Source organism: Leptodactylus fuscus, chromosome 7 (assembly GCF_031893055.1).
Source record: "Leptodactylus fuscus isolate aLepFus1 chromosome 7, aLepFus1.hap2, whole genome shotgun sequence".
NCBI lineage: Eukaryota > Metazoa > Chordata > Amphibia > Anura > Leptodactylidae > Leptodactylus > Leptodactylus fuscus.
Window position 1 is genome coordinate 51,815,665 of NC_134271.1, and position 26,027 is coordinate 51,841,691.

Consider the following 26,027-nt stretch of genomic DNA (forward strand, 5'->3'; position numbering starts at 1 on the left):
GTCCTTATGTGGCAGAGTAACATTAGGCACCAGGGTCCATGTATGACTGCTAACCAGTGGTGAACCTAGCCTCTCTGCTGCCTGAGACCGGCCGATCAAAAGACACCCCCCCTGGACTGAATACCGGGAAAGGGGCGGTGCTAGTGGTAACATTAAAGTGAATACAGTGCAATAATATTTTGTTAATTACAGGAGACGTCTTCTCACATTTCCTGTCTTTCCTTTGGACTGCCATAACCACTTCTTCCAGCTGTGACTTGACTCTGTAAAGTTTGCAACACAGACATCTTTGACTCCTCACTTCTCCACACACCCGGCCCCTTCTATTCATAATGCCCCTAATGATTGCTTTTGTAAATTTCCCTTGCACATGAAATTATGCCCCACAGCGACCCTTGCAGCCTCTATTATGCCTCCCAGGAGCCCCTGCAGCCTCCTTTATTCCCCACAGGAGCCCCTGCAACCTCTGTTATGCAGCACAATGGCACAATAGACTGTGGGGCTTAATAGAGGTTGCAGGGGGCCACTGTGGGGCATAATAGAGGTTTCAGGGGCTGCTGCAGGGCGTAAGAGGTTGCAGGGGCCACTTTGGGGCATAATAGAGGTTGCAGAGGATACTGTGGGGCATAATAGAGGTTACAGGGGCCATAGTGGACCATGCAACCTCTATTATTCCCCACAGTTGACCACCCAACTCTATTATGCCTCATAGTGGCCCACCCCTGAGCGATTATTATACTCTGTGGTCTTTTCAGACCCTGGTGTATAATAATCGTAGACTCAGGGGAGGTGAAGAAACACTGTTACTTACCTCTCCTGGATCTGCTGCTACTGCTAGCACAGGCTTTGGACATTTAGGGTGCATTCACACAGAGTAAAATGGTGCTGAATTTGGTGTGGAATCCGCATCAGATTCAGTGCTGAAAAAAAAGCCCCCCATTGACTTCAATGGGTTCCATTTCTGCTCATGGGCGTACCTATAAGAGGTGCAGAAGTAGCAGTCACTACCAGGCCCTAGACCCTGAGGAGGCCTGAAGGTTCCTCTGCCACATAAAGTACACTACTATTCTAAATAGCACAAAGTAAGGACCCCATTGCAGATTTTGCTGTGACCTTCAAGCTTCTGTTATGAATGTTTGGTCTAAGGGTTAGACCTATGTTACTACCTCTGCTGCCTGTGACCTCCTGGCTTCCATTGTGCATATATCTCTGCTAGCTGTAGGCTCTGGGTATCTATTATATTTATTCCTCTGACACCTGTTCTGGTGTCCCTCCCTGGATCCCAGTTTTAGACCTGGCTTTTGCAATCTGGATGTTCTGGCCTGTTCCTGATTTTATACTTCTGTTACCAGTTGTGAACTGCAGTCTGCATTCTGTCTGCTCTGATTTCAGTCTGTATCCACACTATGTGTTTGCCTGATATTTTGGTGTCCTGCACCATTGTCTCTGACCTCAGGGGGTAGTAACCTGGCGGATTCTCTGCAGCAGATCCCTGTATGGGGTTTGAAGGATGAATAGCAGGACGTTTGCTTAGATAGCATCCTTAGAAGTGGCCAACAGTCATACTGGTTTGGTAGCACTGCAGCTTTCTGTATCTGCTGCTTATTACACATACTCTGCATTTTTCATACAGTTTACCATAGATTAGCAAGTTAATGATTCAATACATATCTGCCAAAATAATGTCCTCAAATGTGTGAAAAGCTGCATTTTCAAAAACCTTTGTTTTTGATAATTGAAACGCAGAAATGCAGTGTTTTCTGTACAGGTATAATAATGGTAGAAAGTCAGCAGCGGATAACTGCGAAAATGCAATGAAAAATCCTGCGGAAAAAAAGCGATGTATTTCCAGTGTACTTTGTCAGCAGCATTTTTTTTTTTTTTGCTGCGTTTTGTTACCAGCCTAAGGTTGAGGCCCCACATTGGGGAAATGCAGCTTTTTGTTGCAGATTTTTCTGTGTTTATTTGAGTCAAAGCCAGGAGTGGACTTATTTCCCTTTCATTTTGTAGCCATTTTTGGTGTTGGCTCAAAAAACTGCAGCAAAATCTGGACAAAAAAGCCTCAGCCTAAAGGTGTGATACATTTAGATGCAGCTTTGTACACTTTTGGTCCATTTTACATCACCTGTTGGATAACTTGTTTTTTTTGTCATACTTATACCACATTACACATCTGCAATTCTTATAATCTGCTCCTTCTTGTTGGCCGCAGCTCAAAATATTTCTAAAACACTTAGTAAATGTGACTCAATTTAGACCTGAATTCTGGAGCCCTTTATTAGTAAATCAGCCCCAATATCTCTGCTCTACGCAGGTGGCAGAAGAGCTTAAAGAGAAAGATGTTTTCCAACAAGCATTGCTTAGAGAATTAAAAAACCTAAGCTGTAAAGATACGCATTGAGGGGATTCCCAGTTCTAAGTGCTCCTGCTGTGATAAGTTGAGTAGACTTCAACAAAATGATGGGGGGAGTCACGAAATCTAAATAGGGGCCCCTTCAGCTTCTCTAGTATTTGCTATCTACATTACAGGGTTCATAATTAATTTCTGAAAGAGGAGATAAGACCTTATGGAACGTATGAAGTCATGCAGCTCACATGGAGAAATCAGAGGTAGTCCTTATTTTCCTTATTCTCCTTTCTTCAGACCTGTGAGTCTTAAATTAGTCATAGTCTATCCCTGCTCTCATTTCTTTGTTCATTAGCATGTCGGAAAACCTATTAAAAGAAGAAAGCAAAATTAATTTAATTTGCAGGCCTGGCGTCTGATGTTGCACGGCTTGAAATTGAGAGGCAGACGCTTCCCGTGTAAGTTAAAGGCGGTTTTTATTCGCATATTCAACTTTAAAAGCGAAATCATTTTGTTTTAGATCAAATAACAAAAAAACCCTCTACTATATCAGCGCTCTATTTAATAAAATGGCAACTTGAAAGAAGAGAAAGGGGGTAATTATGCTGTTACATTAAAAGAGTGAAAATTGCTTTATGGAATAAAAAATGGCAGCATAGAAGATTCTTTGACTTCAATGAATCCAAATGAGTGTCCCGCCGAGTGCAAGGCTTTGTGAGATACATGTTATTTTTTTGTGCAATTTTATGGTCAAAACGGTGTCAAATTGTTTCTCATCCAGGTCGTACGCTTTTGTTGCTGCTCTTTTATTATTATGATGATGATTATTATTATATGGCCATGTGTTTGCTTGCTTAACCATCTCATTGCCATGAGCATTCCAGTTGTGACACTTTATTGTTTTCTTAACTTCATTTAAGTTAAACAGTAGAACTTTACATTAGGTTCACACCTATGCATGGGTTTCCGTTCTTCGGGTCCACTTGGGGACCCAAAGAACGGAAATCTAATCCACTTAAAAAGCAGTAACCCACGGAAACTTGCGAATCCCATAGACTATATTGGGGTCTGCCGGGTTTCCGCCTGAAAAATGTGGAATCGTGAAGAGAAAAGTCCTGCTTGAAGGCCCCATGTTATGGACAAGCATCTTTTTTGTTTCAGATTTTGCTGCAGTTTTTTGAGCCAAAGGCAAATATTGTATATAAAGTAATTCTACTTCTACCTTTTGCTTAGTCCACTCCTGGATTTGGCTAAAAAAACAAAACAAAATCTGCAACATAAAAAAGCTGCATTCCTACAACGTGAAGCCTTAGCCTTCAGCAGGTTTGGGGACGGAAACTTTGAACAGAATGTAGGTGTAGGTGTGAACCTAGCCTGAGAAAGATGGAACAGCCTTGGTTGTCCTTATATTTGTTCATTGATCAGGTTGGACAGGTATGGTTTGAACCCAATATTCATGTTCTTTTACTACAGTTACATAGGGAGATGGAAAAAAGAGCTGTTTAGTAAGTCTTCATCCCCTTGTTATGCCACAGGTACCCCATGAAAGAAGCCTAAATTCCCTTAATCCATCAGGGGTAGTTTGCTTTGCCAAAAGGAAAAAGTATCCAGCACTCCAAGACCTCTTTTTCATTAAAAGGTTACCGTTTATTCTGGAGACATACTCCCATTAAAAAGGTCCATATACAGTGCCTACAAGTAGTATTCAACCCCCTGCAGATTTAGCAGGTTTACACATTCGGAATTAACTTGGCATTGTGACATTTGGACTGTAGATCAGCCTGGAAGTGTGAAATGCACTGCAGCAAAAAAGAATGTTATTTCTTTGTTTAATTTTTTTTTATATTGTGAAAAGTTTATTCAGAGGGTCATTTATTATTCAACCCCTCAAACCACCAGAATTCTGTTTGGTTCCCCTAAAGTATTAAGAAGTAGTTCAGGCACAAAGAACAATGAGCTTCACATGTTTAGATTAATTATCTCTTTTTCCAGCCTTTTCTGACTATTTAAGACCCTCCCCAAACTTGTGAACAGCACTCATACATGGTCAACATGGGAAAGACAAAGGAGCATTCCAAGGCCATCAGAGACAAGATCGTGGAGGGTCACAAGGCTGGCAAGGGGTACAAAACCCTTTCCAAGGAGTTGGGCCTACCTGTCTCCACTGTTGGGAGCATCATCCGGAAGTGGAAGGCTTATGGAACTACTGTTAGCCTTCCACGGCCTGGACAGCCTTTGAAAGTTTCCTCCCGTGCCGAGGCCAGGCTTGTCCGAAGAGTCAAGGCTAACCCAAGGACAACAAGGAAGGAGCTCCGGGAAGATCTCATGGCAGTGGGGACATTGGTTTCAGTCAATACCATAAGTAACGTACTCCACCGCAATGGTCTCCGTTCCAGACGAGCCCGTAAGGTACCTTTACTTTCAAAGCGTCATGTCGACTCTGAGACAGACTGGTTCAAGGTTCTCTGGTCTGATGAGACCAAGATCGAGATCTTTGGTGCCAACCACACACGTGACCTTTGGTGACTGGATGGCACTGCATACGACCCCAAGAATACCATCCCTACAGTCAAGCATGGTGGTGGCAGCATCATGCTGTGGGGCTGCTTCTCAGCCAAGGGGCCTGGCCATCTGGTCCGCATCCATGGGAAGATGGATAGCACGGCCTACTTGGAGATTTTGGCCAAGAACCTCCGCTCCTCCATCAAGGATCTTAAGATGGGTCGTCATTTCATCTTCCAACAAGACAACGACCCAAAGCACACAGCCAAGAAAACCAAGGCCTGGTTCAAGAGGGAAAAAATCAAAGTGTTGCAGTGGCCTAGTCAGTCTCCTGACCTTAACCCAATTGAAAACTTGTGGAAGGAGCTCAAGATTAATGTCCACATGAGACACCCAAAGAACCTAGATAACTTGGAGAAGATCTGCATGGAGGAGTGGGCCAAGATAACTCCAGAGACCTGTGCCGGCCTGATCAGGTCTTATAAAAGACGATTATTAGCTGTAATTGCAAACAAGGGTTATTCCACAAAATATTAAACCTAGGGGTTGAATAATAATTGACCCACACTTTTATGTTTAAAATGTATTAAAAATTTAACTGAGCAACATAACTTTTTGGTTTGTAAGATTTATGTATCTGTTAATAAATCCTGCTCTTGTTTGAAGTTTGAAGGCTCTAACTTATTTGCATCTTATCAAACCTGCTAAATCTGCAGGGGTTTGAATACTACTTGTAGGCACTGTATGTACTTCATGGAGAGAGTGCAGACGAGGTGGAAAAAATGCCAAAAACCTATGCGTTTCGAGGTCTATGCCTGTTAGTCATGGTCATGGTAGTTTGCTTTGGACAATTCCTATTTCTTAGAATCAGAACGTAGACAAGAGGAGGTCATTGGCACCGTAAAAAAATACATGTTCCATAAATGTAAGAGGCCATACCTATGATGGATTTTCTAGAGGTCCACAAATAAGGTGGTCTATGACTGGAACCCAATTGGAAAAGCGGAGGTCCATGTATTATTCTTTCAATTTCTTACTTAGTTCTTCTATATTTTTGCAAAAGCATAGAAAAAAGCAGGGCACTCACTCTTCTATATTTTTATTATAACTATTAATACGACTTAAAAAAAAAGTTCTCTTAAAAGAATACAAAGCTCATAGCAGGAGGTCAAAGTTTGTTTGACCCCTGGACAGATCCCTTTGGTATGTAAAATGTTTGGATGTCTGCAGTGCAAGCTGAGTCTACCTGGCAGCTAAAAATTATACCGATCTCATTCCTGAAATAACTTTTCCATTTTCAACCAGTTCCGCTACTGATTCATTTTATTACGTGCTAGGAACTAGCAAGGCCAGGAACACAGAATAGCTTTGGAGCCTGACCAGATGGATAGACCTGTTATTTGTAGTGAAGATATTGCCAGTGACTACTTCCACACAATCTACTAGGACTATAAAGTGTTCAAGAGGTGATAGATCGATAGATAGATAGATAGATAGATAGATAGATAGATAGATAGATAGATAATAGACAGACATAGGCATACATGTATTGCTGTGAAAATGAGGCCCCCTATAGATTCATGTTTCATTGTGAAGAGAAATCCTTTGTCACCTTACAATGTCTTCACTTTACCCTGTGAAAGCATTCACCATCCACATAAACCAGATGTCAGCAGGGGTTCTGTAAAATCTACTCTCATTGTCTTTGGGTGCTCACATTCCTATTATAAGTGCTCTGCGAGGTGAACAGGGGTGAGTATTGGCCCTCTAAGCCCCATACCCAACAAGCAGATACCTAGCCAACATTAAATGGAGTCTGTCACCACAAAAGTCCCTATTGAACGACAAGCAGGGTCAGCTAGCCAGGGTTCACATGAATAAAAGAAAATATTTGTTGCATCTAATTTGTTCCTCCATTGCTTACATATTAGCAGTTTTCTTGATATGTTAAGGAGCTTTTAGTTACAAAGACGGCATCTCCGTTGGTTTCACACCAAAGATCTATGATTGACCGGGAAATTATATGCCAATGCAGCATGCTAGTATTGGCACACACCCAGAGGCGGCCATGATCAGGATTAGGGATCGGTAAGTAAGGCTGATGGCCCATAGCAAGAGTATTTAAAGTATGAAGGCCACTATAGGACATTATACTGTGTGGAGGGGCCACTATGGGACATTATACTATGCGGAGTGGCCGCTATGGGACATTATACTGTGTGCAGGGGCCACTATGGGACATTATACTGTGTGCAGGGGCCACTATGGGACATTATACTGTGTGCAGGGGCCACTATGGGACATTATACTGTGTGGAGGGGCCACTATGGGACATTATACTGTGTGCAGGGGCCACTATGGGACATTATACTGTGTGGAGGGGCCGCTATGGGACATTATACTGTGTGCAGGGGCCCCTATGGGACATAATACTGTGTGCAGGGGCCACTATGGGACATTATACTGTGTGCAGGGGCCACTATGGGACATTATACTGTGTGGAGGGGCCGCTATGGGACATTATACTGTGTGGAGCGGCTGCTATGGGACATTATACTGTGTGAAGGGGCCTCTATGGGACATTTAATAGGGACTGTTCTTTTAACAGATTCCTTTTAACAGTTACATTACTTTGGGCTAAACTAGTTCTTCTATGGATTTCGCCCAAACAGTCTAGCCTTTTCTCTCTACATACATCAATGCCCTGGAGCACCCATGACCCTATATCTGATTTACTAACTTCTCCTAGTTTGGACCACTTTCAGCAGGTACTAACTATTGCATACATGGGACACCCAACAAAGCCTAAATGGCAATAAACACTGCTACTCCCACCCACACATTGCATAAAAATATCCACAGCAGAAAACCTGCGTGCTTCATAAAATTGCAGAATGTCAATGATATCTATGAAAAACTCTACAAAAACACAATGAAAAATGCATTGGCAAACCATAATGCGTTTCTGCTGCATTTTTTCTGCAGTGTTTTTTGCTGCCTTTTGCTACATTGGGGCCTTAGCTTATGAAACACTCTGACCATTTAACCGTCAAAACGTAGCCCTTCAGAGTAGATTCTTATATGTGCATGAGTCTATTGTCTCTTCTAAAAACTAATAAAAAATAAGACTGACTTTTGGTAGATTGGTAGAATTGGTAGATTCTTATGTGAGTCCATTGTCTCTTCTAAAAAGCTAAAAAAATAAGACTGACTTTTAGAGGCAATGATGACACTTCCATCTAGAGATGAGGTCCCTCTTGTTTGCTACTATGGGGCCACCTCACTTTGTAGGCTTTTATAGTTATTAAAAGGGTATTTTAGTAGCACGTGGTGTTATACTGTATTTAGAGTATTTTGGACCCCCACCAAATTGCTAGAATACAGGGCTGTGGCAACTCATTTCCTTTGAATTCAACCTTGTTTAGTGCCATGGCCAACTGTCCACTATGCAGGCAATGGCGCTGAATTTTTGACTATTTCTGGACAAATTCTTCATTGTGGGAAAATATTTCCAGAATGCACTTGGTTACATCAAATAATCTTGGTTTATAATCTACATTAATAATGAGCTTAATGGAAAACTAAGATGTTAATAGGGAAGGATGTATTTGTTAATGTGTAAATGTTCTGTAATGGTCCTGTACTTTGTATCCTCCGACAACACCCAGGGTGGAGCCCTGATAGCTGAGTTTTCATCTAGTAGTAAACAAGTGGTAAAATAATAAATGGTTTAACTCATGTTTTTAGGATTCCAGGCCTTGGCGTGAGCCTGACATTGTAATCAGCATATTGCATCCAGTTCCCACTGTGCAGATTTGCAGAGTTCTGTGAGCCGTGGAATGAGGATGCTGCTATGGAAAGTGGTCAGTATAGATCTGTGACAATAACACTGACACTCTACCATCATCGGCATGTATCTCTGGCTTATCTGAACCTGCATATGCCCCCACCCTACTGTAGCCTTTATGGTGCAAATATCCTTCCTGTGGCATGGATAATGGGGGCTACATATTATTGATATCCTTTAAGCTTCCTTCAAGGGATGCAAGAAAAGAAAGATGGAACATAGCACAGGGACACAGGATATAGGTTCAGAAAGAGAGGATGTAGGTGCGGGATAAGGGCGCGACTATGGCCCAGAAGAAATGTAACACAGTCTTTATAGAAGTATTGCAGCACAGTAGTACAGCCGCAAAGCGATACTAAACGGTTTTCTTTTGCAGTGAGGTACAATACTAGAGAACAGTTTCTGTATAGGCATATAAAATATAGATGGCAATGGCAACTGCCCTCTGTGACAATTCTCCAATAATACTCTTCCTTCTGTGGCTAGGTCATCAGTATAAAATATACATTAGAGGTTGGAAAACCAGTTTAATATATACCTGAAACAAGAACAGTTGCTTGCATTACAAGACCTCCAGAATCCTATATGTCGTATATGGTGGTCCAGCGGTATTTCTGCTGCCATTGATGTCAAGGGCTGCCTCTATGGTACATGGACCTATACTCTTTGCAATTGCAGCAAGCCATATATGCACCTTGATATATGGCACTCTTTCTGCTGCTTGCATGCATAACTTATTTAGCTATATTAGACAATCTCATAATCTAAACAGCTTTGTCCTATAGTCTTCAAAATCTTAAGAATTTTTAATGACATTGGACCCAGGCACAGATCTGATCCTATTCCAAGATCATTTCTAAGACATTGCAACTTTCTGCTGTATATCAGACGTTGTGTAGAGAGGACAGTTCTGTGTGGAAATCTAACAATCGGGCATTAGAGGGCAGTGTTTTTCAAAGCTGACACATTTATCTGGAATTATTAAACAAGTCAAGTGATCATTCATTACGGTTTGTAGGAATTCCCAGGCCTGTTGTCTCTTTGGGACCGCTGTCATTAACTCTTTCAGTGGCTTTGGCGTCTAGCAGGGACATAGATTTTTATTTCGATAAAATCCATATGACTGCACATGTCACAGAACATATGAAAGGTATATTTACAAGGAAATGACTAGACATTGTATGTTGCATTAAAGCAGTGTTCTTGATGCACAACAACTCTGGCAAGAATGAGTTTTCTTATTTTAGGAAATGACAGAAAAATGACATAGGTATAATTCTCCTTTTATCTGTGTTCCATATTTTATTGTGATAAATGAGAGCACCCTCAGAGTTACGTTTCCCCATATTACATTCATGTTGGCTGCAACATGCAGTATGGACTTAATATACGACTCACTGTAAACCTGCAGATGTGAACAGAACATGGGGGGGGGGGGGCTAGCGTACTTCCAGGTTGCAGGACCCTACTATAGGATTGTATCCAGCTATTCTGCACTTTTCTTATAGGGGCGTTGGACCCCTGTTGAGGTTTGCTCTCCTATGAATCTTGGAAATTGGCTGGGGACCCTGACTAAGGCAAAGTGTATTTGTAGAGCAAACCAAAGTCACCACAATGTTATTTACTCACCCTTTGTCATTATTAGGTTTATTAGCCGCTGAACGATTACAAGCCAAGCTAATAGTTTTAGGAACATTTATCTTCGTTCTGTATCAGAACACAATAAGCCTAATGAATTAATTGCTGGTTAAAGTTCAAGGTAGCGTACACAGCTACTTCAGCCAGGACCTGCTAGTACATTGTGTAGACTTTAAGCAGAGACCTTCAGACTCTGAGGCTATACATGGTGAACTCTGTATATTATAGTGATAACTATATATCAGGCAAACACTCTTCTGGCTGACCCCCTCATAAGTATGAGTGTGCATGTGTTTGGGGAACGGGAAATGTAAAAATGGGAATAAGCCATTGCTAGATACCTCTGGTAGCTTAAAGCGCGTATCACATTGAAAGCAATAGGGAAAAAAGCCTCCCATTGATTTCAATGGGTAGGGCATGTATGTATATAGAAATCAATGGGATCTGTTTTTTACGCGCTCATTCTGAACGAGTTTTACGCTCAGAATGAGCGGAGCGTAACTTCATGTGCAGGCTCCCTAAAACGGTTCTTTTATAACAGAAAGGATAAAAAACAAAAAGAGCAAAGAACTGCAAGACTTTCTAGCTTTTGCTAAGTATAAAAGTGTAAAAATTTCTTCTATTATTGCTACTTAAAGGAATATTCCCATCTGAACAAGATATCCACTATTTATAGGATAAAGGATACGTTGTAGATCAGTGGTGGTTTGTCCCCATTGTGAATGGTGTAGGGCAGTGTGCACACCATTCCATTTATTTCAATGGACGTTTAACACCTCAAAAATAACAGGGCTCAAAATAACCAACTATCTCCTGATAATTGTTGGGCAAGGGGGTCCTTGGAGCTACACAATATTGGCCACCAATATTCCCACGACACTTGTTACCCCCAAGCTGCAAACCACAGGTTCATGGGCACCTTATACATAGAGATGGCTATTTACCACACCAAACAACTCCCTGAGACACCACCCAGCAGGAGCCCAAACAATCCAGCCAGACCAACCAAATAAGTGCCAGTGCCAGGGAAACTAATGAGTATTCCAGCTGCCCCACCCTGTGCTAATTTTCACCAACTCCAAGAATCCTAAGCTCGCCAAAAAGCAGCAATGATTTTAAACGACTGCATCTCATATCACACTGCCCTGCTAACCATTAGGGAGAACAAGCGGGACTCCTCACTCAGTCCCCTTATATCCCCTTAATTTAGCAACTCCCATCACTAAGCCTCTATTCCCTGGCAACCTTCTCTCTTCTACAGGCCCTGTCACTCTGGCCTACCCCAAGGCTGTGCCTTGGTCTGGCCTTTCTTTTTAAGGTGATGAAAACAGTTGGTGATTTATTAAGTTTAAAGGGATCAGCACTAGCCCTAGTCATGAATGCTATTAAGGCATATGTATGTCATAGAGACAGTCTCCTATTCATTGGCTTCCATTCTGTCGGACTCAGTCATGGCTGCCATGTAATACTATATTTTATGGGCCATGATCACCTGATCTCTGACTTTTCTTTGTTTTCTAAAAGAGATGGTCATGGTAAAACAACTTTTCTGATGGATAATAAAGATGATAGATAATAGAGATGAGCGAACAGTAAAATATTCGATATTCGTTATTCGTTTCGAATAGCCGCTCAATATTCGACTATTCGATCGAATATCGAACCCTATTATAGGCTATGGGGAAAAATGCTTTGTTTCAGGAGAACCCACCATTCGACTCAGGAGGGTCACAAAGTCCACCATGACACCTCAGCAAATGATGCCAACACCTCTGCAATGAAACTGGGACAGCAGGGGAAGCATGTCTGGGGGCATCTAATAAGCCCAAGTCACAGTTTTACCCCAACATCACAGCCTATCAACTACACACTTTCCACACTCAAAAAAACCTCTATCAAAGTGGGAAAATACCTGGAAACTTTCTTTCTTCCCCAAATGGATGGACAGAAACCCAAATTTATGCTAAAGAAACATTAACAAGCACCCCTTTAAATCATGTTGCCCATGAAAACCACAGATGGAATTAGGCAATGGGAAATCCAAAAGCCCCCACCCTTAACTGTCATTTTGGATGTGTGTGTGTGTGATGTGGTAAGAACTTTCAAAATTCACTTTTATGCCCCTCAACGTGAGCTAACAACAGAGATTGAGGCCCTTTAGGTAACTTCACCCTCTTACCAGCAGAGTTTTAGGCCCTTAGAGTGAGTAGAGCCTTGCACTGGCAGTGTTTTTGGCCCTTGGAGTGAGTTGACTCTCTAACCAGCAGAGTTGGGGGGAATCAGGGTGGATTGAGACTCTAACCAGCAGAGTTGGGGGGAATCAGGGTGGATTGAGCCTAGTAGGAGCATAATTGTGCAATGCTGAAGGTGTAGGAGGAGGAGGAATTGTAGAGGGTGAGCACACACATGAAACTTCATGAAGAGGGTACATGATGGTACAGGAGAAGGAGCTTAGGCAGGAGAAGGAGCTGAGGCAGATAAAGGGGAGGATGAAGGAGACTGGTCTGGACTGCAGCGCCAGCACTGGCAACAGTGGGAGAGGCAGTGGCGGCAACGCCAGACAACGATTGTCCTGAATTTGCACTCTGCCACTGAGCCCAGTGCTTGCCTTCCAAATGACAGCGCATGCCAGTGGTCATAAGGTTGCTCTTTTCAGAGCCCCTACTCAGTTTGGAGTTGCAGAGTGTGCAAATCGCACTATATTTGTCCGACGCACATACATTAAAAAGATTCCACACCACCGAAGACCGTGGCCTCGATGTGGGAGTTTTTCTAGGCTGGCTACAAGAGGGAACATTTTCGGCCCGGCTGGCTGTGGCCTCGGTTTGGTGAAGCGGCTGTCCTCTGCCTCTGGACATGCATCTGCCTCTAGCCACCCTATTTGGTGCTGCACTTCCCTCCACATCTACACTGCTCTCCCCGCTTGACATCTCCCCTGTCCAGGTCGGGTCAGTGTCCTCATCGTCCACCACCTCCTCTTCCAATTCCTCCTCCTCTTGCACACCGACGATGGCAACAGGCTGCCCTGATGGCAACTGTGTCTCGTCATCATCATCATCATTGAGGGCCGATTGCTGGTCAACAACGACAACAGGAGATAATGGATACTCCTGTGTTTGTGCATCAGGAAACAGCAACTCATCTGTTATCTCTGGTGATTCAGGACTTAGTGGGACAGAGAGAGGGACAGTGAATGGACCCGAAAACAGCTCCTAGGAGGTGGAAAAGGTGGGATTAATTTGCTGGGAAGATTGGGCATGTTGTGAGGAAGGAGGACCAGACTGTTGGGTAGGAGGAGGAGTTGAGGTAGATCCTGACTGGCTGGTGGAGAATGTGCTGGAAGCATTGTCCTCCATGCATTGTAACACCTCTTCCTGGTGCTCGGGCCTGGTTAGGGTTGTACCCTGCACCCTACTTAATGTGGCCATCAAGCCAGGGACTGTAGGGAAGCGTAATGCTTGCTGCCGCAGAGCAGTAGGCACAGTAGACGCTGTTGATTGAGCGCGACCTTGCTCTACATCTACATTTCCACGCTCTTGTCATCATCCTCGTCCCCTTGCTTTATCTTTACGCATTTTTTGATGTATAGTAATGTCCATTTTATGGTCTATACACCCCTGAGAAAAACAGGCTTGCACGTATATAGCAAGAAGTAACTGCTGTGGATTCCTGCTATTTTGTTGGGGACACCCCTAATAAAAGCTGGTTGGAACGTATATAGCAAGAAGTAACTGCTGTGGATTCCTGCTATTTTGTGGGGGACACCCCAAAGAAAAGCTGGTTTGCACGTATATAGCAAGAAGTAACTGCTGTGGATTCCTGCTATTTTGTTGGGGACACCCCTAATAAAAGCTGGTTCGCACGTATATAGCAGGAGGTAACTGCTGTGTATTCCTGCAAATTTGTGGGGGGGAGGACACCCCAAAGAAATGCAGGTTTTCACGTATATAGCAAGAAGTAACTGATGTGGATTCCTGCTATTTTGTGGGGGGACACCCCTAATAAAAGCTGGTTTGCACATATATAGCAGGAAGTAACTGCTCTGTATTCCTGCAAATTTGTGGAGAGAGGACACCCCAAAGAAAAGCTGGTTTGCACGTATATAGCAATAAGTAACTGATGTGGATTCCTGCTATTTTGTGGGGGACACCCCTAATAAAAGCTGGTTTGCACGTATATAGCAGGAGGTAACTGCTCTGTATTCCTGCAAATTTGTGGAGAGAGGACACCCCAAAGAAAAGCTGGTTTGCACGTATATAGCAATAAGTAACTGATGTGGATTCCTGCTATTTTGTGGGGGACACCCCTAATAAAAGCTGGTTTGCACGTATATAGCAGGAGGTAACTGCTCTGTATTCCTGCAAATTTATGGAGAGAGGACACCCCAAAGAAAAGCTGGTTTGCACATATATAGCAAGAAGTAACTGCTGTGGATTCCTCCTATTTTGTGGAGGACACCCCAAAGAGAAGCTGGTTTGCACGTATATAGCCGCGTGGTATTTGATTGGGAACGAATACCTCGAACGGCCTGATATTCGATCGAATACCTATTCTATTGAACGGTGTTCACTCATCTCTAATAGATACCCTCTAAATAACTGCTAAATATAAGATGCTCCATGTTTACTGTTTTAAAGGAATCTGCCATCAAATCTAATTTATCATTCCTAAACTGCCAACATAATGTTATACATTGTTTAGGATAGATAAGCTATGACTCTGCAGTGTACCATGGAGCATTAAGGGTAAGACAAAGTTTCTGTGTTTCTGGTCTCAGGTATCACAAGCCAACTCTGGCGTCACCTGGTGCATGCGGAGTAAAGCAAGATATGTTTATGTGCACATAAAAAATGTTTTTCCAATGACTTTTATTGGTTTTCATTGTGTTCTTTGATAGCAGTTTAACCAATTTCAGAAGTTCAGATTAACTCTGCTACATATGTACGTACCAGATGATCGTGGTGCAGGATCCTGACATCATCCCATGCCTATTCACAGGTGGCAGGCTCTAATTTAAAAACTTTTTTTTCATTTTTTTTTGGCTGAAGTCCCATTTCTGAGAGTCACTGCCCTGTATAACGCTATGGTGGCAGTTTAAGGATGATATTTTTGATGACAGGTTCTCTTTAAAGACCAGGAAGTATTTTGTATGACAAACATGCTTGAATAGGAGACGTCTAGAAGGGGAAACATACTCATTACTGTAAAAGGAAAAAAAAATCAGTAGTTAAAATGGTCCATCTTGTATCATTTAACCTATGTATAATTTGTTTCTTGAACGCAAATGTTGCCAAAGTCTACAGTAAGCAGAGTCATAAAAATCATTAGATTAGAAAGCAGTTTGGACTGGTTACTACTGTACAAAGTTTTACACGTTGTAAAGTGACAGGTTGTCTTAACCTGTATGATAGCTGAAGTCATACTTATGTCTCAATTGTTTTTCTTCACTGACATAAGAAAACATCTAGATAAGGAAACCTTTTATGACGGTGCCAGATCTGGCTAATTTTAACTGGAATAAACTTCCAATTTCATGTCTGTAGGTCATTTGTGAACTGATAAAATTCAGGTCATGACCCCTTACTACCCATTAAAAGCATGACCATATAACTTGCCTTTTTATGTAGTGTGCAGTCAGTATGCTGGATCTGGATCTGACCAGGGACTTGTGGCCCATCTGTAGTAAGGCTATGTTCACTACTGTAGGAACATGTCCTGGAATTATATCCATTAAGCCGATATTTTTTCTTACATATGGCTAGTCAATACAGGAGCATACAGTAAAAGAACATATACCATGTCACATATGTTTTTTAGCAGGATGGCATCCATATGTTTATCTCAGGTCAAATAGCCTTAGCCAACATCCCAGACTTCACATCTGCAAACGAGGAGGAAACTCTACATCCTACTAGGAGAAGAGGCCACTGTGGACATCGCTGCCCATTATGTGTCCACCTGCCACCAAGTGAGGGTAAGATGAGACCTCAAGGACTATTATACCCCAAATCACCTACCCATCCACCCCATGCCCACCCATACCCACCACATGCCCATTGTCCATCTGCCACCAAACGAGAACGACGAGTCCCAAAGGGTTTATTGTACCCCAAACCACTCATCCTCTCACCCATCCACCCCAAAGTCTAATGATAGTAGTGTATGCTGGGGTTCGCGAGCCCACAGGCTCATTTACTGATCCCTGATCCTGTTCACAGCCACATCTGCAAAAGAAAAAGTGCAGACAGATGTGAGCAGGAGCGAGGATCGGTAAGTAAATAGGGGTTACTAAAGCAGGTAACGGTCTATTAAAAAAAATATATATATATATAAGGGGCCTGCCAGGCCCCCTAATGTCCCGGGCCCTGTGGCAGCGGCTACCGCTGCTACCCCAGTAGTTATGCCCCTGAGTGGTGGGGCTTGTGAAGTGGATGGTCCGAGAAAGATTGGGGACAGTTCTGGGGTCAAAACTTAAATGACCTGATTTTACAAACTACAATATTGGTAGCTGTAGTCGTATGTCGCTAGCAGATTGGAACACGTGTGTAAGACAAACACAGAGAAAAGCGAGGAGTCACACCACTATGGAAGAACATTTCTAGAAGAAGTAAATTTGCATCTCCCTGTCCGTCATCACAAAGGTTTTCCACGTAAAGTAACATCTGCACGTTCTATTAGGTTAATGGGATTTGTCCTTGTTGTCTCAATAGAAGGGAGCAGTGTGGATAAATACTGAGAAAAAAGGAAACTTCCATGATAGTATTAAACTCCAATTTATCTGTAAAAAGAGAAGAACACAGATTATAGATTAACAGGTACAATGATTAAAAATATGTTCTCATCCGTGTCACTGATTTGGGAATTAGAACAGACTGTTACAAAAGGTAAACCCATAAAGGTGGTCAATGAGCCATTCGACAATGATTATCAAGTGAAAGCTTAGACGGAACATATTGTATCTACCGCAGAACATGTTGTATTCCCGTGAAAGGGAAATTTCGGCTAAATGTGTCTTTTGCCTATTCAATAGAAACTTGGTAACATCTGTGGAGCGCCTTATTCATAAATTCAGCAGCCCAAAGACAAAGTTAGAGAGTCTTTACTTCTGGCCTCTAATTCTCAAGCTTTTTGTGAGGTCCCGTCCACCAGAATGAAATCTGCCATCTTCCAGTTATAACTTGTGCAAGTGATAGTAAATCTACCAGACAATGGCGTCCCGCATTTTTTGGCCAAAGATATAGAAAAAATACTTCTTTTTTTTTTTTTTTTTTGCAAAAATAGAGTGTGCTAAAAGTTGCGACTTTTTTCACACCTTCTATGCCAGACAACTGGCATACAAGACATGATAACATGATAAATTGGCCCCATTACCTTCTTTATAGTGGCCCTACCCTTCATGGAAGGTATCCGCTATAGTTCTTGAATTATATTTGCACTCATAACAGTCGGTGTTTGTAATATTGACATGATGGCTGATAGAAGATGTCTTGCTGTGAAGTTCTTAACTCCGTCATTGTCAGCTCTGGTTTGCACAGTTCACTGAGTAGAAACTAAATCTACGATGGACTTGTGATGAACCCTTTGTTGGACCTTTAATCTCTGCACGGCTGCAGTTCACTGGCAGGTTTTAAAGCAGAGAAACGTGCTGAGAGGCACCCTAGGTAATGAATGAAAGGCTGAAAGATCATAGGATCTAACACAAAAACAGGATGATGTCATAGAGACATGCCTAGGACCCATTCACTTACAGCCATGCAAAGACTTTCCCTTAGATAGAAAGCAAAGTCCAACCCTGTTTGTAAGAAACACACTGAGATGTGTTCTGAGTACAGAGGTCATTGTCTTCAAGTAATTCGCTCAGTTCATTCTCCTTTTCTGCACAAGGTTCCCTTTTCAAGAGAACACAGTGGCCCCGACCCCAGGAACTGCAATAATCATAAAGCGATTATTATTCTGCTATCAACTGTTATCACGGCTTATGTTTGTTCTGATAGCAGGCTGCAAATATCTCATGAGCTACTTCGAATTTACCTTCATAGAGAATGTTCAGACTTATTTATATACTTACAGTGCCAAGATATCCCACAGCAGTATACAGGGGTTTTACAGACCATGTTCTTACTGGAGTCACAATTTGATTTCCCCGATATGCACAAAGGCCTGTTTTATAGGAATCCAATGAACCTATTAGAACATACTTAGTGTGGGGCAGGAAACCAGATAAGATACAAATCTTACATACGAACCTGGTGGAAACATAACATTCACAGGCAGATGTTGGTTGGTTCAGTGACCCCATGAGCATATCTTCCAACTTTCAGAGGACAGAAAGAGGGACAAAGTCTGTGGTGTGTGCAGTGCACTGCAGTAAATATATGTATAAATGCCTCTGACCCCTCCCTGCATTGTAGGATGCACCATTCTGGCCCTTGCACAGTACAGGGTCCATTAAGTGTCCCCCACATAGTATAAGGTTCTCCATTGACCTCTACACAGTAAAATGTTCCCTTGTGTCCCCACACACAGTATAATGTTGCCTTGCAGTGCCCATAGAGTATAATGCCCCCCTCCCCATGGCCACGACACAGTATAATTGTATCTCTTATGGTTCCCACATAGAATAATGGCCCCACAGTAAAAAGCAAAAACATAAAAAAGGTAGAAATTACCTTACCCTGAAGTCCAGTCCACTCCATGCGGTGGCTTGGGTCTATAGGTGCAATTTAGTGACTTAACTACCAGGTCCAATCCAGTGACTGGAGCTTCATGGTGAGGCAGGCATATGAATACTTACTTCTCTACTGTTTTACCCAGCTCTATCTGGATCTACAGCCTTTGACAGCACCTGAAATCACAGAAATTCTCTCTGAATCTGGAACAACTGGGAGGTATGCCATTAGTGCAAGGTATCAGTGTTAAGCATTGAGCCACTGTGCTACCCAAAGTCTTGGAGAAAATGTAAGTTATCTCAGCTTAGTTGAATATTCCTTTGTCAGGTTTAAATGCATGACCTCAGTGCTTCAGTTTAGTATGCCAACCACCAATCTGCCATGACACCTTACTAGATGTATCAACAAATCTGTATTTTGTATCTGTATATACATATTTTAATTTCTGAACCTGCAGAGTGATTCCTATATGTCATCCATAGGGTTGGAATCTAGGACATCATGGACTAAAACATGCTAAAGCCTCCTGATTAGGGTTGAGCCAATCTTGAGATTTCAAGATCGATTTTAAAATCCGATTTCCGATCATTTTCCAGCCGATATCGATTCCGATCTTGATCGTGAAATTTGCTCGATCGCCGATTGCAATCCGATCTTTTCCGATCCCGATCTTCAACCCTAGTCAATGCTTTTCTATGGGAAAAGTCACTTTTAGGGTTGAGCCGATCTTGAGATAACCTCTGATCTTGATCCTACTGGAAAAGATTGGGTCAGAATTCCGATCGCGATCGTGAAATTTACTCGATTGCCGATCGGAATCCGATCTTTTCCGATCGCGATCGCTCAACCCTACTCCTGATACAGATTATTCTGGGTGATTTTGTGAATGAATTATACTTTACATACATTACAGTAATAGCCTAGTACTATATTCATATGTGAAAATGAAAAATTGAGCTTGGGCAGATCAAATAATAATAAGTTAACCTGACTTTCTGCAGGGTGATACCGTAAAAACAAAGGCTCTTACACACCTAAGATAACACTCTGTGCCCCATTGTTAACATGTTACGTATGAAGTTAAGCTTTGCTATATCTGTATAGTCTTCAACTTTCAATGGTGGGAAGGCCACCCTGCAAACATAAGCACCCATAGGCTAAAGCCCCACATAGCCGGCTGCAGCAAAAAAGCACTGCAGGAAAAAACACACCGTGGTCTTTCCTGCAGTTCTATTCACAGAATATCCACAGAAGTTTCCTCTGCAAACTTTCTGCTTCACTTATACCTATAGGAAAATCACTGGCATTTCCGTAGGTATAATTGAAATGGGGCAATTTTCAAAAACAGTTTTTGCTGTGCATATTTTTCTGGAATGTGTGGATGGGTCCCAGCCTTAAAGAGGAACTTTCAACACCTCCACAAACTCCAGATCTTTGCAATTTTTAATAGGCACCTCACCTCCACTGATTCCAGAACAGTTGTAATTTTTCCTCTAGCCCCACTTTTCCTGACAAATCAGTGCAGTTAGTTTTGGCGTAGGCAAGGTGGCGTGATTCTGAGCTCTCACTGTTCAATCAATGTCATATTTCAAAGTCACACCCCTGTGCTCCTCCCTGAGACCATCCACTTGACAGTAGAGAGCCTTATTATCATGTCAGGCACCAAAACTACCTGCACTGATTAATCGGTAACAGGGTGGGAAATTGTACTGGAATCAGTGGAGCAGCACCTATTAAAGGGAGTCTATCACCTCCCCCAAGAATATTTAACCACCACCACTTTGTTACACAGCACATTACAGTGATAAACAACATACCTCTGGTACGTATGTCATTTTGTAGATTTGTACAAAAATATCTTTGAAGTTGTATGCAAATGAGGCAGTTGGTGCACTATGGGTGGGTGCTTCAGCCTTACGGAGTAGTGCTCGTAAGGTTCATGTAGGATGGGTGACGTCATAACAGCGTGAGCATCACTGAATGTGGTGGCGCAGGCAGGAAATGGTAAGAGTCTAAGCAGCAAGAGCAGTGCTCCAGGAAGCTGAAGTCCCGCCCCCAGTGCACCAATTGCCACATTTGCATAGGACTTCAAAATTGCTTTTCTCCAAATCTACAAAAGTGACATACATACAAAACTTATTTTGTTTATCAATGTAATGTGCTCTGTGACATGGTGTGTATGTGACTATGCTTGGAGGTGGAAGTAGAACTGGAATGAATGGAGATGGTGACAAATCCTCTTTTAAGTGCATCATGGTCCTGCAATTAAATGGGTTAAATCTTTCTATTCACTGACAGCAAGCAGAGAGGTTGAAAATAATTAAGAATTCAATCCCAAATTCTATTAGAAAGTTGTATGAGTTTCCATTATATTATAAATGTGATAGATTCACATAGAACTGGATTTCATACCCTAGCTCTACGATCCCTGCAGACAGAGATGTGACTTTTGTATTATTTCAGCATCTTGTGGAGCCCGTGTTCACACTGTGTCACATCATCTTGTCACCGACACTTCCTTGATTCATTCTTCGGCTTTTTTTCCCCCTAACACTATTTTGGCTCATGTAGTGAAATCCCCACCGATGCTGAGCACTAGAGATTCATGTCAATGCTAATTTCTGTCCTGGCTGCTCTTATCATTTATGATAATCTCAGATGTCAACTCATTTGTAACACATTTAACAATGCATCGATCACAAACCCCAATGCATCCTATATTCTGCAGCGTCTCAAACCTGGAGAAAGACGTATAACAGCCTCAAGACAATTTTCTTTGGAATTGAGGAGTTAGGATTCTGCACCAATAGATTGTTGTCAACACAATTCACTTGTCCTCAGGAAGCCCCCGACGGACATCATGTCACCTCTAATCCATTTATCTCTTCCTTGGGTGGATTGTATTTATGCTTTTTTGGATTTGTTTTGCATGGGGACTGCTGACCTGGCACCTTTCGTACTATCTCTTCTGCAGCTTCCGTTATGATAGGTTAGCAGTTCTGGGATTGGACTGTATGTATGGGATGGGGACTGCGGCACAATTAAAGTGACTGTGTTATTTGAGACCTGCAGAGTCCCACAAGTTCAGGGAAGGACATTATCGTCTCTCATTTAGGGTCTAACCACAAATAAAAGCCACTCTTGAGAGGAAACACGTGTAATGTATTTTTTTTTTTTTTTGTGGCAGGCCATTTAAGATGGCTGACTACAACAATTTTTAACATGTTTAAAATGCATGTAATTACATCTAGTGAACAGGAAACCACTTAATTGAAATTGTAGAGATGAGTAGAAGACAGAAGACACTCTGGCGGTGTCATTTCCCACCTGTCCTCTAAATAAGCATTTGTCATTCAGAGTATTAAGCTCAGATATAATTGCAGCTGGGCAGGTCAGGGTTAAATTCTTTTAAAAAGATATATAAATATGCAGCAGAGCTAAACTTGTTGTTCAGAGGGGTAATGGTAACCTAAAGACTAAAACTTGGGATGGGAGTAAGCGTACTGATATCATCTCATCTTGAATTTGTCTCTCGGCATTCATAGGGGAAAGTTGTGGGGGCAGATGGGGTGAGGGTGGGGGGACACTGTGGGGACATACCACATCCTAAAGGGCCTGTGCTATGACAAATAGAAGGACAGGAATCCAGCGTACATAAAGTTTCACCATTGCACCCATTACAAACTTATTGATCAGAGCAGAGAAGAAAAGTGATGTTCTATCTATGGGCAACTCGTTTTTCCCTTACCTGGCTCAAAAATTCAGTTTGTCCCTTTAGCCCAAATAGCTAAAGTAGATTTTTCCACCCCGAATACTCAGCACCCAAGGCATATACCCCGCCTGCTCTTCCACTACCCCTGTGCAGAGTTAAGATGCCTTTACTGCTATGTCCCTGGTATAGTTTACATGTATTCCTATGATCAGACCACAGCACATAACAAACCCAGCACAACTACATATGGCACAGTCAGTCCTGCTAGATCTGTAGCTTAAGGTAATCTTGCTGTGAAATTTCCCCCCACTGTCCATTCCAAACACAGGAAACCTCCATGTATTAAAGGAAACATACTTGTATTTTTTGTGAAAATAATCAGAAGTGAGTCTTGGCCTAAGACAGAGGATAGAAAATAAGCAGAATTGTATTTTAATCTACGTGTTTCTTTAACCTACATATGTTCCTGTAAGATATCAATTCATCATGGGGCCCATGGACTTTATGGACCTCCCAAGGGACTTCTCTACACCTTAAGGCTAAGGCCCCACGTTGCGAAAACATAGCCTTTTTCGTTGCAGATTGGCTACAAAAGGAATGGGAAATATATAGGAAGTTCTTATACTTCTACCTTCTGGTCAATCCACTCCTGACTTTGGCTCATATAACCGCAGCCAAATCTGCAATAAAAAAGTTGCGTTTCCGCAACATGGGGCTTCAACCTAAAGGTGCTTGTGGGAGTAGGTCCTGCTGTTGTTAAAGTCTATGGTGGGGATTCTGGTGTAGTATTTCAAGTCAAGTTCCAGGAAGAAAATAAAAAATTCTGTCAAAAATTACCCTAAATTTCAGCATTGGCCAATTGTGTTCTTTTTTTGTACAGAGAATGTGTCACACTTATTCACAACCATATAAACATATTTACGCACACAATTACATGGAGTATGACAGTGCAAAGAGTTGAGAGGACATTATAGCAAGTTGTACATTGGAATTACCACAACAACATCCCTAACCACCCGGAATAGGAGCCTGTACAGGTTCTCACCACCCATTAAATAAGGTAGGAGTGCAGTCAGATCTGGACCCTTTTTACCAAAGGGCCTTTAGCAGCTACATAGCCTCTACGGTACATACATGCTTGACATTGACCTACCAGAAGGAGATGACTGACAAATCTCTGGTCCCAAAGGAGAAGGGGCCACATAGTCACCTTCTTTCCATATGCTATATTAGTAGGAATGCAGCTATAGTGGGGGCAGATTTATCAGTGCTACCAGACACTGGACCCTGAGAGGGCCCCAGAGGTTCCTCTGCCATGTAAAATATTCCAGGATTCTACATGTCACAAGGTAGGGGCCCGATTATAGATTCTGCATTGGGCCCTGGAGTTTTGAGTCATGTGTTTGTATATTATGCCACCACTCCTACATACAACCAGTTTCTGGAGAAGGCTGCAATATTGCAATGGGTTGTCCATGATGGACAACTCCCTTGGACTGACAGGAACTATACCATTGTATCACTGCTGTGCAACTTCTTGATGACCTTCTCTTGTTCGTAGATGAATGGGAAATGTGCCAGTCAGAACTGTAAAAAGTTGGGCAACAACCACTGTGGCAACTGTAATGGTGCAGATGACCATGAAAGGCTTGAATAAAAGGAATGATACCTTGATAGAAGAGGGAAATTCAAAGATGTCTTCCTCCTCTGGGTCCAGACAGAGGCAATGGTTTGCAGACCCCTTGGAATCAACGTGAATGAGTGATCCTGCATGTTTCTTATCCTGCTCGGAGTTGGCCCTCATGCCTGGGTGTAGAGTTAGGCTCATACAGCTGGCACACCACACATTCAGCAGAAGTGTCTCTTGTAATCACATGAAGCCATTGGATTGGTTTCTGGCTTCATTCATGCACGATTTGCAGATCTGTTAATATTCATAAAGCAAAGTCGGACTCTACCGATACCCAAAGGCATTGTCACTGCAAATGCCACCGTGTTACTGTGCAGAGCGGTGGAAGAGACATCAGGATATCTGTCTGTTCTTAAAGAAGAGGAATGTTCATTATACATCTCTTACTGATCACTTTAGTGCAAGGCTTGCAGAATTGTTAGCCAGCAGACCAGTCACGGGTGGAACATTGCCCCAGCACTAGCCGCCAGCATGACAAGAGCTTGTATTCAGCATCACAGTCAAACTGTTTTACTGTGTACTTAATAGTAGATCTCGGTAACAGGACAGATGGTATTTATATACCATTGTACGTAGAGGAAATGCTATCAGAGCAGCCCTAAAAATGCTATTCCCTAATTGCTAATAGTCCAGCCCCATCCGAGACAAAAGTAAAGGTAACCTAAAGGTAAACATTAGGCTGTTTATTAAAGAGCTGTATACTAAGCAACTTACTTTATATAACAATATATATCTTTTCTTACAACTCTGTATTGTGCAGCTGCCCCCGCAGAAGGATGAAAAAATTGCAATAGGGTATTACTGTCTGTCTGTCTGTCTGTCTGTTTCTCTCTCTCTCTCTCTCTCTCTCTCTCTCTCTCTCTCTCTCTCTCTCTCTCTCTATATATATATATATATATATATATACACTCACCGGCCACTTTATTAGGTACACCATGCTAGTAACGGGTTGGACCCCCTTTTGCCTTCAGAACTACCTCAATTCTTCGTGGCATAGATACAACAAGGTGCTGGAAGCATTCCTCAGAGATTTTGGTCCATATTGACATGATGGCATCACACAGTTGCCGCAGATTTGTCGGCTGCACATCCATGATGCGAATCTCCCGTTCCACCACATCCCAAAGATGCTCTATTGGATTGAGATCTGGTGACTGTGGAGGCCATTGGAGTACAGTGAACTCATTGTCATGTTCAAGAAACCAGTCTGAGATGATTCCAGCTTTATGACATGGCGCATTATCCTGCTGAAAGTAGCCATCAGATGTTGGGTACATTGTGGTCATAAAGGGATGGACATGGTCAGCAACAATACTCAGGTAGGCTTTGGCGTTGCAACGATGCTCAATTGGTACCAAGGGGCCCAAAGAGTGCCAAGAAAATATTCCCCACACCATGACACCACCACCACCAGCCTGAACCGTTGATACAAGGCAGGATGGATCCATGCTTTCATGTTGTTGACGCCAAATTCTGACCCTACCATCCGAATGTTGCAGCAGAAATCGAGACTCATCAGACCAGGCAACGTTTTTCCAATCTTCAATTGTCCAATTTCAATGAGCTTGTGCAAATTGTAGCCTCAGTTTCCTGTTCTTAGCTGAAAGGAGTGGCACCCGGTG